Source organism: Procambarus clarkii, chromosome 13 (genome assembly GCF_040958095.1).
Source record: "Procambarus clarkii isolate CNS0578487 chromosome 13, FALCON_Pclarkii_2.0, whole genome shotgun sequence".
Taxonomy (NCBI): Eukaryota; Metazoa; Arthropoda; class Malacostraca; order Decapoda; family Cambaridae; genus Procambarus; species Procambarus clarkii.
Window position 1 is genome coordinate 31,194,847 of NC_091162.1, and position 25,554 is coordinate 31,220,400.

The window sequence follows — 25,554 nt, forward strand, 5'->3', positions numbered from 1 at the left end:
TGTTAGGGGCCGTGCAAATTTTTGTTTTTTCCAATTTTTATTTTTTTTTTATTTTTCTTTGGCTAGGAGCTAAATTAACCCTTAAACTGTGCATGGCGTATATATACGCCCTGAGTAACATGTCCCATGGTGCGCATGGCGTATATATACACCATAGGGTGCCAGGCCTGATTCAAATGGACCGCGGCTACACGGGGTTCACAGTAGCTTCCTCAGGGCTCTTGTAAACAGATGCCATTTAAAAAAAAAATCGTGGGCAATATTCTCAGGTGTGAGAGGCACAGTACTGTTGGAGCAACCAAGGCTGGCGCACGCAGCATGAGCGAACAGCATTGATGTTCAGCTTGTGACCACAGCATCGCCGAAAAATGTCAAAATAAATATATAATTGTTATTATTTAGCGATGACAATATTACAGATGACCAATGACTGTGATATAAATAACCAGGGTTGTGATAATAGCAGGATTGTTGTAATAATTAGCGCTGTGGGAGGAGTGATGCTGAGAGACGGAGGGAGACAGCATCGTTTACTGACTGTGTGGCCACCTGTTATTGTTTGCATTCACCATACCAGGTCAGTGGTTCTCTATGGTGAACACAAATGTAGATACTTATATATAATGTGTGTATTAGTGTAATAACAGCAAAAGGATTATGCTGGGAGGAGCCATATGGGTGACGGAGGTGACGTCGTCTGCACGATTTGTCTACCTGTTTAGAGGGTGGCCACTATGCTCTTTGGGCGCACTACAAGCTTAGGTGTACAGTTACGGTGCATAAAACATGTAGATATTTATATATAATATGTGTATATAGGGTAATAACACTGCAAAAGGTATTGTTGGGGGGAGAAAGTTTAGTGCGTGTGACCTTGAAAGAGTGAGGGAGCCGCCAGCTGTGTATAGGGATGACTCTTAGTGCCTGAACTAACTATATCAGCTTAGCTGTACAGTTGTGGTGAACAAAATATACACATACTTATATATAACGTCTGTATATAGTGTAATAACACCACAACTGGTATTGTTGGGGGAGAAAGTTTAGTGCGTGTGACCTTGAAAGAGTGAGGGAGCCGCCAGCCGCCATCTGTGTATAGCGACGACTCTTAGTGCCTGAACTAACTATATCAGCTTAGCTGTACAGTTGTGGTGAACAAAATATACACATACTTATATATAACGTCTGTATATAGTGTAATAACACCACAAATGGTATTGTTGGGGGAGAAAGTTTAGTTCGTGTGACCTTGAATGAGTGAGGGAGCCGCCATCTGTGTATATATATAGCGACGACTCTTAGTGCCTGAACTAACTATATCAGCTTAGCTGTACAGTTGTGGTGAACAAAATATACACATACTTATATATAACGTCTGTATATAGTGTAATAACACCACAACTGGTATTGTTGGGGGAGAAAGTTTAGTGCGTGTAATGAGGGAGTGGCAGCGAGTGGCTGGCTGGTGTGTGGCAGTAACTCCTCGTTGCTTTTCCACTCTCAATACCAACTTACTGGTTCGTTATGGTGACCAAAACATGCCAATACTTATATATAACCTGTGTATAGAGTGTAATAGCAGCAAAACTATTTGTTTATAGTTTTATAAACATAATAATTGAATCACTAATATGCACATCATACTTTTGAGTATAGCGATTATTAACCACTTTTATTATATAAATATATTACAATACACACTATTGAATAATATTACTGCAAAAAAACTAAGAAAAAATCAATCGGAGACATTGAAACAATTAGGTAATAATATCTTTGTGGCAACTCCCATCTGTCAACGCGGGTGACGCTGACCGGGTCTGACGACCGCTCTGTCAACGCCCAATTTTTGCCAGACTTCCTCGGTCAATTGCGCCCAAAATATGTCACCTACGATTTTTTTTTCCGTGCTCAGGGGACACAAATTAACATGTTTAGAAGACGGAAAAAAAAAATTATTTTTTTTTTCTTGCACACAGGGGTGTAAATGTCCCAAGGACCCCTGAGCAGTGTAAGGGTTAATTACCCCCAAATTGTAAATATTTATTGTATGTATGTACCTTACCTAAATAAAATTGTATTGTATTGTATTGTAATTAGTAATGGCATCTGAAATGCAGAAACTGGCAAAGGATCCTTCTGTGGTAGAGATAAAGAAACTTACCAAGTCTTATTTAGTATTGTTAGGCAAGGAATTTGGCCTAGAATTAAATGACGCGGATAAAAAGTGGACTTTGGTGAATGAAATATTACAACATTGTATTGATCAAGAACTATTGGCAAGTGATACACCTTTATGCCAGCCTAGCCAAGCGGAAAGTGCCGCTCATAGGGACAGAGAGTTAGCTCTAGAGTTAGCAAAAATAAAATTAGAGTAGCAAAGACTCAAAACCGAGGAGGCTAGAATTAGAGCGAATGCCACTGGACCTCCACCTGCAGGGGATTCAAATCCCAGGTATTATGAGAAGAAGCATAACTTGCCTGAATTTTCAGAGTCGGACCCTGAAGGGTTTTTCAACCATTTTCAGAGATTGGCCATGTCCATGACCTGGCCAAAGGAAGAGTGGGTGAAAATCAAACAGGGAAGACTTAGGGGTAAGGCCCAAGATATTTTTATAAACATGCCTGACGAAGAGTGATTTGAATATGATAAAGTCAGGGAACGTATTTTGTGGGCATATGAAATTACTCCTGAAGCTCACCGCCAAGCTTATCGCAACCTTAAGCCTACTCACAACCAACCGCTCACTGAATTTGCTAATAATCAAATTAGATTGTTTGATAAATGGATTCGCTCGGCTAAAGCCGAAACATACGAGGCATTAAAGAATGTAGTCCTAATGGAACAATTTATAAATATTATGCCAGAGAATGTTTCACATTACATTAGAGGTGGAGTAGAAGTAGATTCTAAAATAGGGGATTTGGCCAAGATGGCAGAAAACTACCAGTGTGCGGGTAAAAGGCCCAATAAAAATAATTATACCCCACAGAGTAGCAAAACTTATACCCACAGCCAGTCCAGACCAGCTCATTCTAACCCTTTACCTAATGCACCTTATGTTTCTGACATAACTAACCCTGTTACATTGTCTAGCCCCACGACACCTAAGGGTGAACCGAAGGGTAATTCTGGTAGTAATGTCTTTTCTCCCCAACGTATCTGTGGTCACTGTAAACGTCCAAACCATGTTATTAGCCGTTGTTGGCAACTGTACCCGGAAAAAAGACCCAATGCTCTAGTTGTGACACAGGGCTTGAGGCCTTCTGAAGGGTTAGGGAGTAATACCTCCAACCCACAGTGGTTGGACATGCTTACCCCATTCTTATCGAAAGAGACAACTTTTGTCTGAGGGATCTTCTTGGAAGAATGTGGTGATCCTCCGAGACACCGGTGCCATCCAAACTTAAATTTTAGAGAGTGCTTTGCAAGGTGCCGACACTCTCGACACTGGAGAGGTGGTACTGGTCGAGGGTGTCACTAGTGATACTCGAGCGCAGTACCCCTCCATAAGGTTACCCTGGAATCTGATTTCCACAAGGGTGTTTGTACAGTCGGAGTCACTTTGTATCTACCTTTCCCTAATGTTGATGTAATAGTTGGTAATTATTTAGCAGGGGATAAGGTAGGGGACTCCAGACTGCCTATTATGTTGCCTACCCTAAGGTTTGCCTGGATCCACCGGCCGCAGAGGATAATGTTGTGTACCCTGCATGTGCGGTGACCCGGTCTATGGGACTTAAATGTAAGGGCAGCCCTGTGCTTGCCAAGGTGGTAAATCCTGAGGACACGAGGAACTTTCCGAGGGGTGAAAGCCAAGAGGACCTTGCGGACACATTCATGGTCCGACTCGATGATATTGTGGAGAGCCTGCCACCGCCGCCTACTGAGAGTAGGGAGGAGGTGGAGGAGAACACTGTTGAGCCTTGGCCAATGGCATCTGACCAAGGCTTGGATGCCTCCTTGAGTGAGTTACAGAAAGCTGACCCCAGTCTTGCAGATTGTCATGAGGCAGCCGTCTCTATGGAGGAAATTATAGACTCAGCAACTGGGTACTACTACAATTATCTGATTTTGATGAGAAAATGGAGACCACAGAGTGCTCCCGTGTCAAATGAGTGGGAGGTAGTCCACCAGGTTATGTTGCCGACCTGCTATAGAGAAAGAGTTTTGGCAGCTGCTCATGATGATCTTATGGGGGACATCAGGGTATTAATATTACGTATCACAAAATCTTAAAGTATTTTTTCTGGCCCAAGCTGAAAAGCGATGTGGCAAAATTTTGTAATGCATGTATTGCTTGTCAACTTGTTGGGAAACCAAACCAGACTCCACCTAAAGCTCCTCTAAGGCCTATTGTCGTGCCGGAGGAACCATTTTCTCATGTGGTAATGGGCTGTGTTGGTCCATTACCTAGAACTAAGTCTGGTAATATTTACCTAATCACGATGATGTGTATCACTACTCGTTACCCAGAGGCTTTTGCTGTAAGGAACATCCGAGCAAAGACTGTTATTGCTCGTATGTTGCAATTTTTTCCACTTTTGGACTGCCTCGGGTCGTGCAAACTGACAATGGTACTAACTTTAAGTCTGATATTTTTCAACAATTTTGTAAGGACCATGGAATAACTCATAAGGTTTCCAGCCTGTTAGGATTGAGTACTACAGATGTTGGAGGTAGCATGTTTGGAGCAGATGCTCTTTTGTTTATGATCTTGTTAATAATATTTCATGTACCTGTTAATGTTTTGTTGTTGTTACTGGCGGAGAATAAAAACCATGTGAACGAAGATTGTTTGTCTGACCAAAACCATAACAGTGGCAACGAGAATTAAACATCGCTGGCAGAGAGCCTGGGTACGAGACGTGGTGTGAGGATCAAGACAGTGCAGGGTACGTCGTGTGGACGAGTGGACGCTTCGCATATAACAGTGGAGTGTGCTACACCGTGGCCATGGCTACCATGTCAATCGAGCCGTTAAACACGGCCAAGATCTCGTTGGACCTGTGGCTCAGCCTGCTGGAAGCAAACTTTCAGTACCGGGAGATTAAGGAGGACGCCACCAAGAAAGCGGTACTCTTAGTTTCACTGGGTTCTGAAGCATATAGTGTTCTTGGAAATTTGTGTGCACCTGAGCTACCGCACACGAAGACCTATGTAGACTTGATTGCTTTGCTTAAACGTCAGTATGTGGTGAAACCATCATATCACAGGAGTTTGATGGATTTCCAGAAGAGGACGAAAAAGCAGCAGGAATCCGTACAGGATTTATTTGCGGAATTGAAAGCTTTGGCTAACCACTGCAACTTCGGAGCACAGTTGGACGGCAGGGTTAGGGACCAGTTGTTCATGGCAGTGGAAAAGGAGAATTATTTCCCTAACCTGGTGGCAGAAAATTTGGATCTACAATCGATGACTTCATGGACAGTGCTCGAGAAGATATTGAACCTGGAAAGGGCTTTTGGAAGTAAGACTTCTACTCAGGAAATTATGGTCGTACAGAGCCAGACCAGATGTACACACTGTGGATACAAGCACATAAGTAGCAAGTGCAAGTTTCGTGCATATATATGCAACTTTTGTAACAAGGAGGGACACTTGCAGAGAGTGTGTAGGGAACATCTGAACAGGAACAACAAGGCCTGGGAGAGGAGACGACCAGGGAATGCAGGAAGAGGTAGTGGTACTGTGGTCAAGGCAGTAGAAGAAGGTAACCAGTCTGAAGAAGCTGCAGGTGAGGAAAACCGACTATATTCGGTGAAAGAAAAGGTATGTTCAGTGAAGTCGCAAGTGGTGAATTTTGTAATTTAATGGGAAGTTAGTTCCCTTGGAACTGGACACTGGTGCTACAGTGTCAACGTTGTCTAGAGATTGGGCAGATACCTTGCAATTGAATGTAAAACCAGGTAAAAAATCTTTAAGTGCTTATGATAATGTACCGATTAAGGTCTATTGCAAGGTGTCGGCAAAAGTAGGTTATAATGGAAAAGAAATTGTCCAGGATTTTTATGTAGTGGATTCACATAATCCTAGCCTATGTGGTAAGGATCTCATGGAAAAAGTGGGAATTTTCTTGGCGGGCCTAGATGAATTGTCGATAGTTAAAACAATTAAAAGTGCTGAACAAATGTTAGACAAATATTCAGTGGAGGCAGATAAGCCAATTAATAGCATGGTGGCAAAAATTCACCTGAAAAGTGGGGCTTCACCTAAATTTTTCAAGGCAAGAACAGTGCCGTTTCATTACAAGCAATTGGTAGAATCAGCCCTGGAAAAGCATGTGGCAGAAGGCATCTTAGAGCCAATTACATATAGTGAGTGGGCAGCCCCAATTGTAAAAGTGTTGAAGGCAGATTGGAAATCCTTGAGAATCTGTGCAGACTTCAAAGAACTGAACAACCGCATACACTGTGAGAAGTACCCTTTACCTAAGATAGATGAGTTGTTGTCAGTGGTCTGCAAGGGAGCAATTTTTTCTAAGATTGACCTGAAAGATGCTTACTTGCAAATTCCTGTAGAGGAGGAGAGCCAGAAATTGTTAGTGATTAATACCCACAAGGGGTTATTTAAGTATAAAAGACTTCCTTTTGGACTCTCCTCGTCTCCAGCAATTTTTCAGAGATTCATGTCCCAGTTGTTAGTTAACATTGAAGGTGTGGCTAGTTTTTTAGATGACATTATTGTATGTGGGGAGAATGAGGAAGTGCATGATGCTAGATTAGAACAAGTTTTGAATCTTTTGAAAAAGCACAATGTGAAGATTAATAAGGGAAAAACAACGTTGAAGACCAAGGCCATTGAATATCTGGGGTACCATATTTCAGGTAAGGGCTTTACTCCTCACAAAAATGTAGCTGCTATAATAGATGCCCCAGCCCCAACATCAGTTGGGGAAGTACAGTCTTTTGTTGGGATGGTTACATATTTTTGTAAGTTCGTGAAGAACTTTTCAACAAAATTAGCACCCTTGTATGAATTGTTGAAAAAAGGGGCTAGATTTAAGTGGGCAGCAAGAGAGGAAAATGCATTCAGGAATATTAAGCAGGAATTGATCAATTCTCCAGTGCTCACTAATTTTACAGGTAGACTCCTGTTAAAACTGGAGGTAGATTCGTCCCCAGTAGGAGTGGGTTGTGTATTATTACAGGAAGTAGATGGTCAGGATAAAGTAGTATATTTTGCTAGCAAGAAATTATCTCCTGCGGAACAGAATTATTCTGTTAGATAAAGAAGCCTTAGCTTTGGTATATGCTGTAAGAAAACTGAGGTATTTTCTGCTGGGGAGGAAATTTCTTGCTAGAACAGATCATAAACCCCTGCTAGGATTGTTTGGCAGAGGTAAGCAGATTCCAGTTAATGCCAATGCTAGAATTCAAAGATGGGCATTACTACTCTCTCAGTTTGAGTATGATTTAGAGTTTAAGCCAGACAAGGATAATGTAGTAGCTGATGCATTAAGTAGATTGCCTGCGACAGAAGAATTAAATTCCAGTATTCCAGTGGAGTATGTTAACCTGGTGGAATCTATGTCTTTTGAGGATATTTCATTCCAGACTATTAGGAAGGCAACTGGTAGAGATCCTAAATTAAGTCTGTTGTTGAAAAATGTCAAATATGGTTGGAATGATAATTTGTTATTGTCAGAGTATGCTGCAGTGAAGGCTGACCTTAGTATTCACCAGGATGTACTCTTGTATAGGAATAGAGTGGTGGTGCCTGGGGAACTGAGATGTAAGATTTTGGAACAGCTGCATGTAGGCCATAATGGCATAAATGCTATGAAAGCAGAAGCTAGAAGTTGGGTTTGGTGGCCAAAAATAGACCAGGATATTGCTGAGGTAACAAAAAATTGTCATATTTGCTTTAAGAATTATCAGAAACCCCAGGCCCCAGTACTTTCTTGGCCATGCACTGGAAAACCCTGGTCTAGACTTCATGTAGATTATGCGGGACCTATGGATAATAAATATTACCTAGTGGTGGTGGATTCATACACCAAATTTCTGGATGTGCATGTGTGTAATTCCACCACATCATCTGTAACTTGTGAATTACTAAGGAAAACATTTTGTAATTTTGGATTGCCAGACATAATTGTCTCAGACAATGCTCCTTATTTTGTTTCTGTGGAAATGGAGGATTTTTTACGGAAAAATGGTATTAAACATGTAACACCTGCCCCCTATAATCCTTCTTCAAATGGTCTAGCAGAGAGAGCAGTGAGATCCTTGAAAGAAGGGTTAAAGCGGTTTACGGAAGGTAGTACTATTAATACAAGACTTTGTAGATTTTTATATAATCAAAGGAAAACTGTTCATTCTACTACTTGTAAATCTCCTTCTGAATTACTGTTTAATAGACACTTTAAAGTGCACATGGAAGCAGTAAAGACAGATCCCAATAAAGAGAAATCGGTAACTAGCTTGGCCAGTCAGTTGGCTCAGGGAGAGGAATTGTTGTTTAATGAGGGGGATGCAGTATATGCAAGGAATTTTGGAAGTGGAAAGCCCTGGGTGGAAGGGAAAATTAGGGAGGTCCTAGGCCGCAGGAACTTCACTGTGCAAGTGCAGAGTTTTGGGAACATTAATTGGAAAAGGCATGCCGATCAGCTCATGCCAAGGTTCACAGGGAATTTTGAAGACCCTTCAGGTGGGGGTGAGGCAACTAGTGATATCCATCCTTATAATGAAGGGATAGCAGCACCTGCAGGAGACCGGGAGGCAGAGCAAGGGACAGTAGATGGTAATGGGGATACAGTTAACCCTATGGACTCTACAAGGAGTAATTCAGAAGAATGTTTCCCAGAAGTAAGTAAGTAATTATCAAAAGAAGGCACCAAACCGGGAAGGCTATGTAGCACCATCAAATACGCAAAATAATCAGAGGGCGCTAAATATCACCAAGGATGCCAATACGAGAACAAAAACGCATAAGGCGAACGATATCAAAAGTATCCGAGTCACCAAGAATTCTATCGAGGGACAGGTGACCGCGAGGGGCGGTCGGAAAGCAAGACATACGCTCGTCCTGGAAGTCAGGACGTTCAAGAAGGACATGCACGACCGTAAGAGGGACAATGCAACTAGGACAATAAGGAGCAGGGCGGCGCTCCATCAAGTGACCATGGGTTAAGCGAGTATGGCCAATATGCAACCTCGCCAGAGCTGTTTCCCACCGCCGGTTACGGTGGAAGGAGGACTGCCACGAGGAAACACAACATTTAAGAGTACGTAGCTTGTTACCAGTAACAGACAACCAAGAAGCCTGCCAACGGGTAAGGACTGAGGAATGGATAACCGGGTAAAAGTCGGAATACGGAATGCCCTTACGAGAGATGGGACAAGAGCGGACAGCTTCCTTGGCGGCAGCATCCGCACGCTCATTTAAAGACACACCAATATGGCTGGGAACCCAACAAAACTCAACCGACTTAAATTTACTGTGAACGAGAAACAGCCAATGCTGGATCTCGACAACCACTGGATGAACTGGATTAAAGGACCCGAGAGCCATGAGGGCACTACGAGAGTCAACAACAACTACAAAGGAAGACTGACAACGAGAAAGTAGGAGACGAAGAGCATAGAGAATAGCATAAAGTTCCGCTGTAAAGATGCTAGTCTCCGGAGGCAAGCGACACATATAAGTGCGATCAGGAAAAACAACAGAGTAGCCAACACCGTCCGCTGACTTAGACCCATCGGTGAAGACAGAAACGGAGCGGGAGTGAGAAGAAAAGTGCTCGAGGAAAAGGCGTTTTAGAACCGTAGGAGGGGTAAAAGCTTTAGTGATACGGGTCAAGGATGTACAAAACCGCGGAAGAGGGACCCTCCACGGGGGCAAAGAAGGAACAACACGAGGAGAAACATCAGAAATACGAACGGAAAGAGAATCCTGCAGGCGAGATAACCGGACAGAAAGAGGGAGGTGGTGAAGAGGAACAGGAACCGCAGGAGGGGTAAAAGTTAAAGCACGACAGAGGCGAGAGAAAGGATGTTGCAAGGACCGCACAAGATAGCGAAGACAGTAGCGATCACGGCGGTCCTGGAGAGACAGGAAGCCAGTGTCAACATACAAGCTAAGGACGGGAGTCGAACGAAAGGCACCAGAACTGAGGCGCAACCCAGTATGGTGCAAAGCATCAAGACGGCGAAGAGTAGAAGGAGAAGCCGACGAGTAAGCAGGGCAACCATAATTGAGCTTAGACAGGACGAGAGAGGAATGTAAAGCAAGGAGAGTGCGCCTATCTGCCCCCTAAGAAGTATGGGACAAGACTCGAAGGAGGGTAATGGCCTTAGAGCACTCAACACGGAGGTAAGAGATATGGGGAGACCAAGACAAAGGAGTGTCAAGGAATAACCCCAAAAGCTTCGCGGAATCTTTGTATTCAAGGGGATGACCATAAAGTGACAAAGAGGGACGAAGAACAACCCGTTTCCGCGTAAATGTCATGGCACAAGTCTTAGAAGTAGAGAACTTGAAGCCATGATCAGTGGCCCAAGACGACACGGCATCAATTGCAAGTTGAAGCCGGCGTTGAAGGAGAGGCGAATCATCACCCTGACAACAAAGGGTAAGATTATCGACATAGAGAGCGGAGAAGACACCAGAAGGAAGAGAGGAAAGAAGACCATTGAGGGCAACCAGAAAAAGAGTAGTGCTCAGAACACTACCCTGGGGCACACCTTCGTATTGCTGAAAAGAGGGAGAGAGAGCGGTACCAAGGCGCACCCGAAAGGAACGACAAGAGAGGAAGCTGCGGAGAAAGAGAGGGAGATGACCACGAAGGCCAAAAGAATGAAGTTGAGATAGGATATGATAACGCCAAGTGGTGTCGTAAGCCTTTTCCAGGTCAAAAAGGACGGCAACAACGGAGGTCTTCGCAGCAAAAGCAGTACGAATATATAGACCTCCAAGTTCACCAGGCCATCTGTCGTGCTGCGGCACTTGCGGAAACCAAATTGAGAAGGGGAGAGGAGGTGATGGTGTTCCAGGAACCACATCAGACAAACGTTAACCATACGTTCAAAAGAGTTTGCAGACACAACTTGTGAGAGCAATAGGGCGAAAGTCCTTAGGGGAAGTACCCAGAGACCCCGGTTTGCGAACAGGGAGGACAACGGCATCGAGCCAGTCCTCAGGGACTGACGACGACTCCCAGATCCGATTATACAGACTCAGTAAATACTGAGACGTGCTCGGAGGGAGATGGCGAAGCATCTCATAATGAATACCATCGGAGCCCGCCGCCGTAGAACCGCAGAGGGCCAGGGCAGAACGAAGTTCAGAGAGAGAGAAGGGATCATTATAGGGAAGCTGAAGATGAGTGCAGAAATCTAAAGGACGAGACTCAAGGACAGGTTTACGAAGAAGGAAAGATTGGGGAAGATGAAGACCAGAGCTAACAGAAGAAAAGTGGGAACCCAGTTCGGAAGCGACCTGCAACGGGTCTGCCACAAGAGTATCATGGAGGTGAAGGACCGGTGAAACATCAGGAACGAACTTACCCGCTATCTTGCGGATACGCTTCCAGATCTGGGCCAGAGGGGTTTCGGACGTAATTGTTGAGACATAAGATGCCCAACATTCACGTTTAGCCGTACGGATGGCCCTACGGGCCACCACACTCGCTTTCCGAAAGAAAAGAAAAGAATCGGTCGTCTGCCTACGGCGGTGCCTCTTCCAGGCTGCACGCTTACAGCGGACAGCCCGAGCACAGTCCGCATTCCATCAGGGAACGCACTTCCGTGGACCCCGAGAGGAAGAGCGAGGAATAGAGCGGAGGGCAGCGTTGAAGACAGTGTCATGAAAAAGGAGGAGAGCGCGAGAGAGAGGCAGAAGGGAGAGGTCAGAGAGAGCAGCACTCAGGGTAAATAGGGTCCAGTCTGCCTTAGCAAACTGCCACCTAGGGAAAGAGAGGGAAGGGCGAAAAGAGAAAAAGGAAACAAGGATGGGGAAATGATTACTTCCATGGAGGTCATCAAGAACCTGCCACGTGAAATCTAAGTAAAGAGAAGAAGAGCAGAGAGAAAGATCAAGACAAGAAAGGGTGCGAGTCCGAGAGTCCAAATGAGTGGGCTCACCAGAATTCAGAAGAGACAGGAAAGAAGATAGGAGAAACGGCTCAAGGAGGCGACCCCGGGTATTCGTCAGAACGTCACCCCAAAGAGAATGATGACAATTGAAGTCACCCAGCAGGAGCACAGGCTCCGGCAAGGAGTCTAGGAGGTGTTTCAAATCAGGAAGAGAGAGCGGGACACTCGGGGGGATATAAATGGAACAAACTGTGTACCATTTCCCCACAAAGATACGAGCAGCAGAACAATGGAGAGGCGAAGGAAAAAGTAAAGGAACAAAGGGAACATCTGCACGAATCAGGAGAGCAGAAGAATTAGAAGCCCCAGCAATGGCTGGGGGGGGGGGAGAGAAAGGAATAGCCACGAAAACGACCAGGACGAGCACCAAGCATTGGCTCCTGGAGACAGACACAAAGGGGCGAAAACCGCGAAATCAGAAGTTGGAGTTCGAGGAAATTGGCGTAATAACCTCGAACGTTCCATTGAAGAATGGACAATGACGAGAAGAGAAAGGACAAAAACAGAGAACAAGGAAGAAACAAAGGCGAAAGAGCAACAGAGCACGTTAAAGAATATCAGGGTCGGGATCAGGGTCAGCAAAGTCAGGGTTAGGGGGCATGGGTAAACTGAGCAAAGACGGAGGGAAGGAAACGGGAGAACAGATCAGAGGTGGGCGGGCGGGGTCTGGAGGAGGAGGAGGAAGAGGAGGAGACAACGGAGAGGAGCAGTCAAGGACAGCAGTAGGAAGAGGGGGAGTAGAAAGAGGGGAGCGCACCCCAGCAAGAGCAGCAACCAAAAGGGAAGCAGGGGCCAAAGAAACCTCCATAGCAGGAACAGGGGGCGCAACCACTGAAACGGGAGGGGAAGGAGCTACAGAGCCAGAAGTAGGAGCTAAGGAAGAAAGCGAAGCCTTCTTACCCGCCGGGGAAGAGGAAGGAGAGGAGCCAGGCTTACGCTTCTGACTTAAAGAGACAGGTGTCCCAGCAACTACGTACCGGCAACGGATTCCAGTGTCTCAACAGGAGAAGCCGAACGAGAGCACACACGACGGCCGTTAGGAGAGCGATGGACATCCGCCTGCACCGACAGGCGGCGGGGAGAGCCGATAGATGGAGGAAGAGGATGGGAAGGAGGATCGGAGGGGGACGAGGAAGAAGACACAGGAGACATGACAGACCGGGTTGAAAGAAGGGGAACCCCAGACAGAGGACCAGGAGGGGGACCCCTCGGGAAAGAACTCAAAGGAACAGAGGAGGGGGCAGTGGGCGTATCAGGGTCCAAGGCCCGGAAACGGTTGAGAGTCTGAGGAAGGGGGGAAGGACGAGGAGAGGAAGAGCGCAACACGCGAGCATAAGAGATGTTAGTATAAGGCGGGAGCCGGCGAACCTGGCGCCTCGCCTCAGGAAAAGACAAACGCTCCCGGTGCTTCAGGTTAAGGACGGCCGCCTCAAGCTTGTAATGGACATAGGCACGGGAGAACGTAGGATGGGCCTCACCGCAGTTGAGGCAGCGAGCTTGGGGAGAAATGCACTCCGACTTAGAGTGACCTTCACTCCCACACAAAGGACAGAGAGAGACAGTCCCAGAGCAGCGGAGGGCACCATGCCCAAACCTCCAGCACTTATTACAAAGTCGAGGAGAAGGAATATACTCCTGGACAGAGCACCTAGCACCAGCAAGAATGACAGAGGATGGAAGGGTCCTACCATCAAAGGTGATCTTCACAACGCGAAGGGGTTGACGGCGACGACCACGAGGGGGACAAGTAAACGAGTCAACCTGGAGGACAGAATGGCCTTGGGCATCAAGGATATGCCGAATATCATCGTGGCAATCTTGCAGATTCCGAACACCGGTTGCAACATGGGGTGGAAGGAGAATAGTGCCAACACTGGAATTCATCTGAACGTTCTTGGAGACCCGAACAGGGATCTCGCCAAGGCAAGATAAGGCAGCCAAGCGGGAAGCCGCATCCTGAGAAGGAGCAGCAACGACACGTGTACCGAGACGAGTGGGGTTGAAAGTAACACACGCATCCACGGAATCTACAAGATGCCGATGGAGGGAGAAATCGTCAGGAGGCGCAGAATCAAGAGGGAGGAGATCAAAGTATTTGGCCCATGAAGCAGGACCAAACAAGGCCTGATACGCATCAGCACGGGAAGGAATCGAGCGAGCGCGGTTGGGGCGCGAACGGCGTTGAGAACCCCTAGAGAGAGAGGGGTCAAAAGGCGCAGTAGTTACAACGAAAGACTTAGCCACACCAGGGGACGAAGTGGTCACCACCGGGGGCTGGAGGCTCGACCCAACCTCAGAGGAGGGAGGGGAGCTGGGGGAAGAAGTCAGGACGGTCAAAGGAGGAGCAAGGTCGGGGCCCAACGCAGCGGGAGCTACAGAGCCTGGTCTTCCAATACAGGCCGACTCGGGGGCTTGGTCGCCCACCCCACGAGCCTGAGAGGGTACAACGGAAACATTCAACGACATAGAGACGAAAAGTGACAAATTCATCCACGAATGTGCCCCCATACCCACCATGGAGCCACAATTAGAGGCAGGACACCCAACAGGAAGCTATCGCCGATCATGCCGGGGCCCCCTAGGGGTGCGTCGTGAGTATACGCCCCACAAACGCCACCTTAAGAACCGTCAGTCCGTCGAGATCGGGTTCAGCGACAAAAGGGGGATTGACAATAAAAGGTTCCCCTCGCTCGAGACGTCGGGTACTACAGTTCTACGGGTGCAAGAGTATGCCTCCTCAAGCACCCGGGCGTCAAAATAGAAGAAGTCCAAAGAAATAATCCAAAACAAGCAAAAGGTCGGCAGGAAACGACAAGCAGATAGGAGAAGAGGGGGGAGAAAAACGAAACATAAGGAAAAGGAAAAGCGATCCGGCACAATTGGAGAAGACAGCAGCAGGAGTGCAAGGCCAGAAAAGGACAGAGGACTGCCCAACGGAGCATCACACTCCAGCAGCCGTCCACCAAGCCCCCTCACGACGCCAACGGGCCGGAAGGGGAGGGGGCTCGTTTATGAAGTGGGCCAAGGAAAAGTGTTACCTCAGCAAGATAAAATCAGTGCCATTCTGGAGTATCTGGTGCTAAAGTCTAAAAAGGTCGTTAAAAGATTTATCGGTATGTGTGCGTAATATCGACACTTTTGTCAGTTCTTTTCCAGTGTGGCCACTCCGCTCACAGACTTTTTGCGGAAGGCCGTTAAATTTAAGTGGTCATCAGACTGTGCGTGCAGAGGCATTTAAAAATTTGAAATTGATCTTAGCTTCCGCCCCAGTGCTCGCTAGTCCAAGGTTCGACAGACCATTTAAAATTTATGTTGACGCCTCTGACTCGGGTGCTGGTGCAGTGTTGTTGCAAATTGGGGATGATCAAGTGGAACACCCAGTATACTATTACTCTGTGAAATTTGACAAGGCGCAATGCAATTATTCAATGGTAGAAAAAGAGGTGTTGGCGCTAGTGTTTACATGTAAAAAGTTCGAAGTTTACCTCATAGGTAATATAGTGGCAGTGTACACGGATCATAACCCACTATTCTTCCTGAATCAGATGAAGGGGAAGAATAAACGCATACTCAGGTGGGCATTGTATCTACAGGACTTCAATCTTTCCATTACCCACCTACCGGGCAGGCTCAACGTGATAGCCGACGCTCTGTCCCGGTTGCCTGAATAACATTCATCTGGGCCACAGGAAGCCATTTATCAACTGTCATGCTTTAGTTATTTTTTTTTTTTTAGGTTCTCCTGTGACATTAAATATTCCGTGTCCAATTTATTTACTTCCCTGTTTTTTTTTTGTATTATTTTTCTTTCAGAGAATTCCTTTGTACTTTTCTTGCAGATAAATTGTTGTTTTTGAATTATTTTTTTTGTCAAATTTTCCTTTTTATTCTCTGTATACTCTTACAAAAAAAAAATATGACTACTATTCTAGTAGTCAAATTTTTTTTTTCTCTGTAGGGGGGGGAGGAGTGTTAACACCCTGGGTTCCTCAGTGGAAACCAGAGGTCAAAATTAAGCTAAATAAACTACCTTATAGTATTGGACGCATCGCGAGCTGCATTTGTTTGTATCTTCCCTGCCAGACGTAAGACTATTCTTGTTTCTCAAAGAGCATTTAAAGACTGAGCTTGGGGTTGATTATTAAATAATAAAATAGGCACCAACTATGTTTACTAATACTTTCTAATCATTTGTAAAGTAAACCTGAGTAAACTTGGGATAGGAAGGCTGTACGATTAGTTGAGTAGTCTGCTGGCAGCGAGTGAACTGAGGGAGGAGAGTGGAGACGATCTCTCTCTCTTGCTGGCGTTCGTGGTGTCGAGATCTCCTCTGAGCTGCTCTGCAACCCTCTACCTTTTTTCCTCCTCCTTCCTTCCCTTACCTTGAATACCTGTAATACTAAGTACGGTGTTGTTAAGTGTGCCTACTCTGGAAGTGAAAGATTTGTGTAGACCTGGGGTAGTATTTGCCAGTGTTTTGGGTATCCCTAAGAGGTGTGTTGTGTTAGGGTACCACGTGGTCTCACTACCCTAAGCTCACTGAAGCTTCAAGTTCTTCACTAGTAGTACTTTACCCTAGCTTGTTCTCAGTGTAAACCTTGTATCCTGCTTATGTGGACCAAGGCTTTTAACGTAACTTGTTACGTTAAAAGTTATTTACGTTGTTACGTTACGTGTGATAAAGTAATTTTTATTATTGTTATTGGTGTGAATGTATATGGGGGTTGTTAAGGGGTTAATAAATAAGCAAGTTAGTAAAGGAGTATCCATTCTTCCTGTGTAGGAGATCTATGATCAATCTCTAGATTGACATTGTGTAGCCAATTAATATTCACTGTGGATATTCCACTTGGGGGCCGGGCCTTTTGGATCTCCCATATTTGATAACTCTTAATGCTAACTACTGCCCCTACATCCATGTTATACTAGACTCCCCATAAAACACACATTTATATGTAACAGAGATACCCACTTTAATTTACAAAAAAAACTCCAGATCTTAGCTCCTGCAATTGCATTGCTCTTCAACAAGTCACTTGAACTCCAAACCTTTCCAGATATTCTAAAAAAAAGCGAGAGTAACCCCTGTCCACAAATGTGGTGATGTTACAGATGTTAACAACTACAGACCTATATCAATCCTGCCTAACTTGTCAAAAATATTTGAAAAACTAATCTACAAGCAGCTTTACTCTTATCTAGCCAAACAAAATATACTTAGCTCTTGTCAATATGGCTTCAGACCCAAAAAAGCACTAACGATGCACTTATTAGTATGATTAACTTGATTCATGCAGCTCTTGATAAAAATGAGTTTCCTGTTGGGTTATTTGTGGACCTGCGTAAGGCTTTTGACACTGTCAACCACCAAAACCTTCTTCTTAAATTACATCATTATGGAGTCAGAGGACACTCCCTACAATACCTCAAGTCTTACCTTACTGACAGGCTCCAGTATGTTCCTGTGAATAATTCAATTTCTCCCACCCTACCCATCAACATCGGTGTTCCTCAGGGCAGCATACTTGGCCCTCTCCTCTTTCTCATCTACATTAATGACGTTCCAAATGCCTCCCAACACCTCAAACCAATTCTATTTGCTGACGACACTACTTTCATTTACTCCAGTCCTGACCCCCTTGCTCTAAATGCCACAGTAAATACTGAGCTAAATAAAGTCCATCTTTGGCTAACCGCCAACAAACTCACCCTTAACATTGACAAAACCTTCTATATTCTGTTTGGCAATAAATCCTCTAATCAAATAAATCTCAGAATAAACAATACCCAAATTTGTAACAAAATAGATGGCAAATTCCTTGGCGTTCTCATTGACCACAAGCTGAATTTCCAGGGACACATTCTAAATATATAAAAAAAAAGTTTCAAAAACTGTTGGCATTCTTTCAGGCGGTGCGGACAGTCTGGGTGGCGTAAATAGCGCGGGAAGGGAGGTCTCGCCCTCACTCCATTCTCGACACGGCCTGCGATTCAGCGGCTCCACGCTCAGCGCCGCGCCTCATCGACACGTGGGCCAGTACTCTATACTGCATCTCAAGTCTGTGTACACGAGATTTCTCAAGCAAATGGACCCCATCCACGCTACTATGGTCCCAGATCTGACGTTCTCTGATCCTTTGGGGCCTTCGACATCCCAGGCCAGTACGGCAGGGGCTCCCTGCCCTACTCAGCAAACCTTAAGGTAAGAGAGTTTCCTGTTCAAGTTAGTCAGGACTATCCCAGTGCTGGGGTGTGTTTGCGCCGTCCCTCGCGGTCCGTTCGTACTGCCATAGCTAGTTCCCTGGGCCTTCTGCCTGTTTGCCTGCCTGGGGTTTGCAGGTGCGCCTCCAGGTTGGGACTGGTGTGCTGGTTGTCTGTGGCGACTCCATGTGGCCAGGTTTTGGTGGTCCTGTGCCCCTGGGGCCCGGCCCTTGCATGCTCGGTGGAGCATTCGTCCCAAGTGTGCCCTCCCAGGAGTTTATCGGGAGCCTGGTTTGCTGTGCCCCTAGGGGCCATGTTTCGCCCGCGCCTGGTCGTGCGTGCACGGCCAGGCGCCCTACTGTGGTCTGGCTCGCCCTCTGTGGCGACGACACGTGGCTGGTTTCTGTGGAACTGAGCCCTGGGGACCAAGCCCGGTAGGCGGCGCCCATGTGGCTTGGAGCTCGGTGGAGCACTCGCCCCAGGGATGCCCTTCGTTTCCTCCCCCCCCCCCCCCACCCAGGCGTCTTCCCTGGAACCCGGTAGGTTGCGTCTCCTAGGCTTGTCCCTAGGGGCCAGGGTTCATGACGCGCTCGGTCGTGCGTGTCCGGCCAGGCTCCCTGCGAGCGTCCTGGCGTCACCCTTGGTGGCGACGCCTCCTGGCCGGGTTATTTAGTTGTCTTTGTCCCTAGGGCCCGACCCTAGGGGCCCATGCCAAGGTCGGCATCACCCACGTGGCATGGCGCTCCGTGGAGCACTTGCCTTGGCTTGTGTTCCGCTTCCTACCTGTCCCTCTCCCTTGCGCCCACGGGCAGGAGGCGCCCTTGTGGCAGCGGTGCCCCGGTGGGTAGGCCCAAAGCTTTCTTGCTAAAGGCTGCCTTTGCGTCAGCCGGTGTCGCCAGGCATGTTCTTCCTCAGACGTTTGTCTGGACGGTGTAGCCCAGCTTGTTCGTCCCAGTTGTTTGTCCGTCCGGTGTTGCTCGGTTTTGTCCGTAACTAGGCGTTTGTCTAGCTGGTGTAGCCCAGCCTGTTCGTACCTAGACGTTTGTCTGGCTGGTGTAGCCCAGCCTGTTCGTACCTAGACGTTTGTCTGGCTGGTGTAGCCCAGCCTGTTCGTACCTAGACGTTTGTCTGGCTGGTGTAGCCCAGCCTGTTCGTTCTAGACGTTTGTCTGGCTGGTGTAGCCCAGCCTGTTCGTACCTAGACGTTTGTCTGGCTGGTGTAGCCCAGCCTGTTCGTACCTAGACGTTTGTCTGGCTGATGTAGCCCAGCCTGTTCGTACCTAGACGTTTGTCTGGCTGGTGTAGCCCAGCCAGTTCGTACCTAGACGTTTGTCTGGCTGGTGTAGCCCAGCCAGTTCGTACCTAGACGTTTGTCAGGCTGGTGTAGCCCAGCCTGTTCGTACCTAGACGTTTGTCTGGCTGGTGTAGCCCAGCCTGTTTGTACCTAGACGTTTGTCTGGCTGGTGTAGCCCAGCCAGTTCGTACCTAGACGTTTGTCTGGCTGGTGTAGCCCAGCCTGTTCGTACCTAGACGTTTGTCAGCCAGCCTGTTTGTACCTAGACGTTTGTCTGGCTGGTGTAGCCCAGCCAGTTCGTACCTAGACGTTTGTCTGGCTGGTGTAGCCCAGCCTGTTCGTACCTAGACGTTTGTCAGGCTGGTGTAGCCCAGCCTGTTCGTACCTAGACGTTTGTCTGGCTGGTGTAGCCCAGCCTGTTTGTACCTAGACGTTTGTCTGGCTGGTGTAGCCCAGCCTGTTTGTACCTAGACGTTTGTCTGGCTGGTGTAGCCCAGCCTGTTCGTACCTAGACGTTTGTCTGGCTGGTATAGCCCAGCCTGTTCATCCCAGTTGTTTGTCTGGCTGGTGTAGCCCAGCTCGTTCGTCCCAGACGTTTGTTTGGCTGGTGTAGCCCAGCTCGTTTGTCCCAGACGTTTGTCTGGCTGGTGTAGCCCAGCTCATTCGTCCCAGACGTTTGTCTAGCCTGTGTAGCCCAGCTTGTTCGTCCCAGACGTTTTGTCTGGCTGGTGTAGCCCAGCTTGTTCGCCCCAGACGTTTGTCTGGCTGGTGTAGCCTAGCTTGTTCGTCCCAGTCGTTTGTCTGGCTGGCGCAGCCCTGCTTGTTCGTCACAGCTGTTTGTCTGGCTGGCGCAGCCCTGCTTGTTCGTCACAGCTGTTTGTCTGGCCGGCGCAGCCCGGCTTGTTCGTCACAGACGTTTTGTCTGGCCGGTGGAGCCCGGCTTGTTGCTTAAGCCTCATGCCTTTCTTGCTGTTTTTGGCCTCGCTATGTTATTTATATTATTTATTTAAGTTTTCTAAAATTAATTTGTTACATAGTCCAGCTTCAGTTATGCCCGGTATTTACTTAACACTGTTGCAGTGTTAAAGCAGTGTCCATTTCTAGTGGGATACTCAAATAATTTTGCTTTTCACTTTTGAGATTAATATTGTTTGAATTCTTCCAAACTATACCACGAATAATACTGTCTTCATATAAACAAACTATACAATGAATAATACGGTCTTAATATAACCAAACTATACCATGAATAATACTGTTCAATCTATACATGAATCTTAATCATCTCTCTTAATCTATTTTAACTGCTCAGCTTTTATTACATTGGTTTTTATTACGATAGCATTGGCTATGTCTGGTATTCTCAATCACTATGGACACTTAACTTTACCTTTGCTTTTGTCTACTTGTGTATGTGACGGTTGCTGGTGCAGCAGCTGGGTCTCCCTGCCTGCTTTTTTCCCGTTAGTCCTGCCGATGCTTACTTTTTCATTTTCCTCAGTGGCGAGAAGCCGGATCACGCAGCAACTGCATCACGGAAGAGGGCTCGGGCTGCGACGTGCGAGGACAACAGCGCAGTGGTGTGAGGACGCAGCCGGCCTGGGCCAGGACGAAACCCGCCCGTTTCGCCTCCCCCTCCTCGGTGGCCTCCTCGGGCGGCTCTGATGTGGACGGCGACCACACTTCCCAGAGGCCCCCAGCTGCCTCCACCTCTTTCGGCCGACGATTGGACGACGCTGCAGGCGCCCATCGCGCAGGCTCGGGGGCCCTCTTATGTCACAAGCCTTCTGGGCATGGGGACCACCGAGGCCGACCCTGCCCCCCACTTTCACCGACCGTCGCCCACAGGCCAGGGCCAGGGGGGCATAAGTCGAGGCGACGTGCGAGCTCCTACAGTCTGTCCTCCTTCCTTCCCAGTTCGGTAGCGTAGTTGCTCTGCCACCCTGAGGTTTTCCCTCGCGGCCAGCGGGCACTCGCCCTTCGGGGGTGGTGGGTCCGGCCTGCGGGGTGGGGGTACCGCGCCCGTCCCCAAGTGTTCCGCTGTCCGCAGCTACTACTTTGACTTTACAGCCATTCTACTAGTAAGCCCTAACTTAAGTCAGGAAGTAAGTAATTATCAAAAGAAGGCACCAAACCGGGAAGGCTATGTAGCACCATCAAAGACGCAAAATAATCAGAGGGCGCTAAATATCACTAAGGATGCCAATACGAGAACAAAAACTCATAAGGCGAACGATATCAAAAGTATCCGAGTCACCAAGAATTCTATCGAGGGACAGGTGACCGCGAGGGGCGGTCGGAAAGCAAGACATACGCTCGTCCTGGAAGTCAGGACATTCAAGAAGGACATGCACGACCGTAAGAGGGACAATGCAACTAGGACAATAAGGAGCAGGGCGGCGCTCCATCAAGTGACCATGGGTTAAGCGAGTATGGCCAATACGCAACCTCGCCAGAGCTGTTTCCCACCGCCGGTTACGGTGGAAGGAGGACTGCCACGAGGAAACACAACATTTAAGAGTATGTAGCTTGTTACCAGTTAATTAACAGACAACCAAGAAGCCTGCCAACGGGTAAGGACTGAGGAATGGATAACCGGGTAAAAGTCGGAATACGGAATGCCCTTACGAGAGATGGGACAAGAGCGGACAGCTTCCTTGGCGGCAGCATCCGCACGCTCATTTAAAGACACACCAATATGGCTGGGAACCCAACAAAACGCAACCGATTTAAATTTACTGTGAACGAGAAACAGCCAATGCTGGATCTCGACAACCACTGGATGAACTGGATTAAAGGACCCGAGAGCCATGAGGGCACTACGAGAGTCAACAACAACCACAAAGGAAGACTGACAACGAGAAAGTAGGAGACGAAGAGCATAGAGAATAGCATAAAGTTCCGCTGTAAAGATGCTAGTCTCCGGAGGCAAGCGACACATATAAGTGCGATCAGGAAAAACAACAGAGTAGCCAACACCGTCCGCTGACTTAGACCCATCGGTGAAGACAGAAACGGAGCGGGAGTGAGAAGAAAAGTGCTCGAGGAAAAGGCGTTTTAGAACCGTAGGAGGGGTAAAAGCTTTAGTGATACGGGTCAAGGAAGTACAAAACCGCGGAAGAGGGACCCTCCACGGGGGCAAAGAAGGAACAACACGAGGAGAAACATCAGAAATACGAACGGAAAGAGAATCCTGCAGGCGAGATAACCGGACAGAAAGAGGGAGGTGGTGAAGAGGAACAGGAACCACAGGAGGGGTAAAAGTTAAAGCACGACAGAGGCGAGAGGAAGGATGTTGCAAGGACCGCGCAAGATAGCAAAGACAGTAGCGATCACGGCGGTCCTGGAGAGACAGGAAGCCAGTGTCAACATACAAGCTAAGGACGGGAGTTGAACGAAAGGCACCAGAACTGAGGCGCAACCCAGTATGGTGCAAAGCATCAAGACGGCGAAGAGTAGAAGGAGAAGCAGACGAGTAAGCAGGGCAACCATAATCGAGCTTAGACAGGACGAGAGAGGAATGTAAAGCAAGGAGAGTGCGCCTATCTGCCCCCCAAGAAGTATGGGACAAGACCCGAAGGAGGGTAAGGGCCTTAGAGCACTCAACACGGAGGTAAGAGATATGGGGAGACCAAGACAAACGAGTGTCAAGGAATAACCCCAAAAGCTTCGCGGAATCTTTGTATTCAAGGGGATGACCATAAAGTGACAAAGAGGGACGAAGAACAACCCGTTTCCGCGTAAATGTCATGGCACAAGTCTTAGAAGTAGAGAACTTGAAGCCATGATCAGTGGCCCAAGACGACACGGCATCAATTGCAAGTTGAAGCCGGCGTTGAAGGAGAGGCGAATCATCACCCTGACAACAAAGGGTAAGATCATCGACATAGAGAGTGGAGAAGACACCAGAAGGAAGAGAGGAAAGAAGACCATTGAGGGCAACCAGAAAAAGAGTAGTGCTCAGAACACTACCCTGGGGCACACCTTCGTATTGCTGAAAAGAGGGAGAGAGAGCGGTACCAAGGCGCACCCGAAAGGAACGACAAGAGAGGAAGCTGCGGAGAAAGAGAGGGAGATGACCACGAAGGCCAAAAGAATGAAGTTGAGATAGGATATGATAACGCCAAGTGGTGTCGTAAGCCTTTTCCAGGTCAAAAAGGACGGCAACAACGGAGGTCTTCGCAGCAAAAGCAGTACGAATATAGACCTCCAAGTTCACCAGGACATCTGTCGTGCTGCGGCACTTGCGGAAACCAAATTGAGAAGGGGAGAGGAGGTGATGGTGTTCCAGGAACCACATCAGACGAACGTTAACCATACGTTCAAAGAGTTTGCAGACACAACTTGTGAGAGCAATAGGGCGAAAGTCCTTAGGGGAAGTACGCAGAGACCCCGGTTTGCGAACAGGGAGGACAACGGCATCGAGCCAGTCCTCAGGGACTGACGACGACTCCCAGATCCGATTATACAGACTCAGTAAATACTGAGACGTGCTCGGAGGGAGATGGCGAAGCATCTCATACTGAATACCATCGGAGCCCGCCGCCGTAGAACCGCAGAGGGCCAGGGCAGAACGAAGTTCAGAGAGAGAGAAGGGATCATTATAGGGAAGCTGAAGATGAGTGCAGAAATCTAAAGGACGAGACTCAAGGACAGGTTTACGAAGAAGGAAAGATTGGGGAAGATGAAGACCAGAGCTAACAGAAGAAAAGTGGGAACCCAGTTCGGAAGCGACCTGCAACGGGTCCGCCACAAGAGTATCATGGAGGTGAAGGACCGGTGAAACATCGGGAACGAACTTACCCGCTATCTTGCGGATACGCTTCCAGATCTGGGCCAGAGGGGTTTCGGACGTAATTGTTGAGACATAAGATGCCCAACATTCACGTTTAGCCGTACGGATGGCCCTACGGGCCACCGCACTCGCTTTCCGAAAGAAAAGAAAAGAATCGGTCGTCTGCCTACGGCGGTGCCTCTTCCAGGCTGCACGCTTACAGCGGACAGCCCGAGCACAGTCCGCATTCCACCAGGGAACGCACTTCCGTGGACCCCAAGAGGAAGAGCGAGGAATAGAGCGGAGGGCAGCGTTGAAGACAGTGTCATGAAAAAGGAGGAGAGCGCGAGAGAGAGGCAGAAGGGAGAGGTCAGAGAGAGCAGCACTGAGGGTAAATAGGGTCCAGTCTGCCTTAGCAAACTGCCACCTAGGGAAAGAGAGGGAAGGGCGAAAAGAGAAAAAGGAAACAAGGATGGGGAAATGATCACTTCCATGGAGGTCATCAAGAACCTGCCACGTGAAATCTAAGTAAAGAGAAGAAGAGCAGAGAGAAAGATCAAGACAAGAAAGGGTGCGAGTCCGAGAGTCCAAATGAGTGGGCTCACCAGAATTCAGAAGAGACAGGGAAGAAGATAGGAGAAACGGCTCAAGGAGGCGACCCCGGGTATTCGTCAGAACGTCACCCCAAAGAGAATGACGACAATTGAAGTCACCCAGCAGGAGCACAGGCTCCGGCAAGGAGTCTAGGTGGTGTTTCAAATCAGGAAGAGAGAGCGGGACACTCGGGGGGAGATAAATGGAACAAACTGTGTACCATTTCCCCACAAAGATACGAGCAACAGAACAATGGAGAGGCAAAGGAAAAAGTAAAGGAACAAAGGGAACATCTGCACGAATCAAGAGAGCAGAAGGATTAGAAGCCCCAGCAATGGCTGGGGGGGGGGGGGGAGAGAAAGGAATAGCCACGAAAACGACCAGGACGAGCACCAAGCATTGGCTCCTGGAGACAGACACAAAGGGGCGAAAACCGCGAAATCAGAAGTTGGAGTTCTCCAACTTCGAGGAAATTGGCGTAATAACCTCGAACTTTCCATTGAAGAATGGACAACGACGAGAAGAGAAAGGACAAAAACAGAGAACAAGGAAGAAACAAAGGCGAAAGAGCAACAGAGCACGTTAAAGAATAT

General features: G+C 47.7%; 1 long non-coding RNA gene across 1 annotated transcript; it reads left to right on the forward strand.

Moving 5' to 3' along the window:
• Positions 1-259: 259 nt before the first annotated feature.
• LOC123757360 (uncharacterized) lies at positions 260-22,886 on the forward strand. The gene is made up of 3 exons (XR_006772737.2): positions 260-577; positions 18,010-18,301; positions 21,095-22,886. It is a non-coding gene; the product is annotated as an uncharacterized lncRNA (long non-coding RNA).
• Positions 22,887-25,554: the final 2,668 nt, after the last annotated feature.